Source organism: Nannospalax galili, unplaced genomic scaffold (genome assembly GCF_000622305.1).
Source record: "Nannospalax galili isolate Female #2095 unplaced genomic scaffold, S.galili_v1.0 scaffold1711, whole genome shotgun sequence".
NCBI classification, from domain to species: Eukaryota; Metazoa; Chordata; class Mammalia; order Rodentia; family Spalacidae; genus Nannospalax; species Nannospalax galili.
In genome coordinates, this window is record NW_008330347.1 from 581,280 (window position 1) to 584,419 (window position 3,140).

General features: G+C 50.3%; 1 long non-coding RNA gene across 1 annotated transcript; it reads left to right on the forward strand.

Annotated features, from left to right (window-relative positions):
• Positions 1 to 862: 862 nt before the first annotated feature.
• On the forward strand, positions 863 to 2,566 carry LOC108491510. The gene is made up of 3 exons (XR_001872782.2): positions 863 to 976; positions 1,169 to 1,365; positions 1,665 to 2,566. It is a non-coding gene; the product is annotated as an uncharacterized LOC108491510 (long non-coding RNA).
• The last annotated feature ends 574 nt before the right edge of the window (positions 2,567 to 3,140 follow it).

A 3,140-nucleotide genomic window follows, 5' to 3' on the forward strand; every position in this document is an offset into this window, starting at 1 on the left:
ATGGCTCTGCAGTTAAGAACATTGGTTGTTCTTGCAGAAGACCCAGGTTTGAATCCCAGCACCCACATGGCAGCTAACAACTGTCCATAACTCCAGTCCCAGGAGATCCAACAGCCTCCTCTGACCTCTGCGGGCATTGCATGACATGGGTGCTCTTACCTATATGCAGGCAATACACACATATACATAAAATAAAAATAATAAAAAAAATTTTAAAGTTAAAAAAAAAATTCTCTTCTCTGTCAACTTGTGCCATATGATACCCAAAGGTCCTACCAAAGTCCCTCATGGAACTCTGCAGGTGCACAAATCAGCACCACCAAATAACTACTTAGTACAAGCCAGCACAAACTTTGAGTCTCTTGGAGGGGCCTGGATGGGCTTTGGCATTGTTGCTCCTGCAGAAAAGAGCCTTAACTCCCACAGAAGCACCCTCCATATTCTCTGAGGGTATCTCTAGTCACCTGAGAAATGTCTTAGAAGTGGATAAACTCAGTGAGGTTGTAAAGTGCTGGAGAGAACAGATTTGCTTTCTCTGCAATCTCTTATAGCCAGGTTCCATCAGAAGGGACTGTAAAGAATCATCGAATTATGATAACGAAACTTCATTGTAACTCCTTCAATGATCTATCTGAAGGACACAACTTCTCGGCACCACAGCAGTGCCAGGCACATAATGAGGGGCGAAAAATATTTATTATATTGTAATGAAAATTCCAGAAGCCATTAGCTGTTTGCTAACACTCACCACCGAGCAAGCACTCCTGGGGCTAGTGCCAGGCTGTCAGGATCCTCTCCAAACATTTGGTCAAGCCAGATGTTTGAGAAACTAGGAACTTCAAGCCAGCAATTTGGGGGACCAGGAACTTCAGAATTTTGACTGCTTACAATAACTCCACAGGCAACACCTGGGAACCAGCATTGGAAAGAAAATAATCCATCCTGTGCCATGGAGACAAGACCAGCAGGCCACAGGGTCAGTGTTTGTGGTCCAATCCCAGGCTTGGGAGTGCTGTCTGGAGACGCAGGATCTGGTGGGGGGTGGGGGTGGGGAACCTGGGGAAATCGCTCTGGGTGGAGGGTGGGGCTGATGAATCTGAGGGGTTCCAGGAGTTTAGTCTGCGGGAGGAACCGGTCAGATCTGTTTGTTTATTTTTAATTGTAACAGCTCTTAGCTGCCAAAGCTGGAACTTGCGCCTCTGCAGCAGAGGTAGGAGGGCCCTGAGTGCACTGTCAGTGGGTTCAATGCAGCCCCTTAGCCATTGCTGTCGCCCTGGCCTGTGGCCAAAGCACCCACCAAGCTCCCGCAACAGACGGTGTGTCCAAGACGATGACCACTAAGGGGTTAAAGGCGGAGAACTGGAGGTAAACCAAGGGGCTGATCCTGGAGGGCGTTGACATCAGCTCCAGGTTAGGATGAAGAAGGGGTGAACGTGGGGCTTGGGATGGAGTCCTGGCTGTAGCCGGGCTCAGGAACCCGGTTGCATCGCTGGGTGTGGCCGTGCAGCCAGACTGCAGCGTGTCCAGCTCCCGGAGCCCAGGAAGCTGGAAGACCCGCCCCGGAAGGGACGAGCCCTGCAGCTGCACGGTGTGGCGGGTGGTCTTTAGGGTCTGGGAGGTGGACGTCCAGCTCTCCCAGCCAGTCCTCTCCTCCCCGAGACCAGGTCAGAGGAGGCGCTGAGGACTTCGGTGGGAAGATCCGGGGCTCCAGGGCCAAGATGCTAGAGGTCGCTTACTTTGCAAGTTAAATGTGGTCTGGCCAGGAGGAAGATTCCAGCGCGACCAGTGCACACTTCCCAAATGCTTTCATCCTGAAGGAAGTCAGTGGCTGGACCATGCTAGGATCTCTTGGCCCAGTGCGGGAGCAGGGCATGCTGGGACTTGTGGTTCCGCTCTGAACTGCCCTCCCTCCACCCCCCAGTCACTAGGAGTAAGAATTGGGTTTGGAGGGGGCGGGGGTGAGGGTGGAGGGACGTGTTGGGAGGCGCTTAGCCCTGGAGCGGGCTACTCTGTGACTGCTGGTCTGACTGCTGATGGTCATTGGGGAGGAGGGCGTTCTAAGGGAGGCCCCATGTCCGGACAACCCAAGCTCGTTCAGAACAGGTTTTGCTAATGGGGAAAGAAATACACCCATTGCATTTAATGTCACTTTTGTGTGTCTAAATATTGTTTTATGGCTGATTTTTATACTTTAGGACATAGTACTTACTTTATAATGGTTTTATAAATGCTTACTAAAATTCATGCTGAAAAAGGAATCAAAGCTCTATTGGGAGATAAATGCCACCATCATCTGGTGGAACATCTGTTTGCAACTGCCTTGCTTGCTAAGGCACCTGCAATAAACTCTGTAAAAGAATGTCCTAATTCCTGCCTTAAACATCTTCCTCTGCAAACATGCCTGCAGGTGGAATTTCCTTCGGTGGTCTTAGGGCATTGTAAACACCTGTGCTGATAGTCACGTAGGCTGTAACTTAGACCCACCAATGCTGTAACAGTTAAAGAATAATGCCAGGGGACTTAAGAAAACAGTGAAGGAACTAAACTGGGGGTTTGAGTTTTCAGAGAAAACATCCATGGAGTCTGCCTGTCTGTAATAAACTTTCCGGATTTCTCCACGTGAGTTTTTGGTGTCCCTCTTTGTGTATGACTGGTCCTGTGCCTCAGTTTCCCACAACACTGCCTACAGCCCAGGATGGGAAACTCTAGCCCACGTTGAATGCAGTGCAAATGCATTGAAGCAATTGCTTCTCGTCCTAGGGTCTGACTGCTCAACTCCAAGCGTGTGTGTGTGTGTGTGTGTGTGTGTGTGTGTGTGTGCTCCTGTGCTTAGGAAGGAGACCACAGGGAGCCTTCACCTGATCCAGAAATGCCCCTAGTCCTGCCCCTGTTCCAGCATGTGGCCCTTCTCCCTCTTGATGTTTCTGTAAAGTTTGGACTCCAGGAAGGACATTTCCCCTTTTATCAGCTTCTGTCATGGAGCATTGCCCTCTGGGCATGACATGATCATTGCCTCCTTGAAACAAGCAGCCATGATTACTTGCTGGGGGCACAAGATTGGGCCCCATAGCATTCCCCTGTGTAGGTGAGGGAGGGCTCATGATGTATACACAGTGGCCCAAGAGAAGATGTAAGCGGTC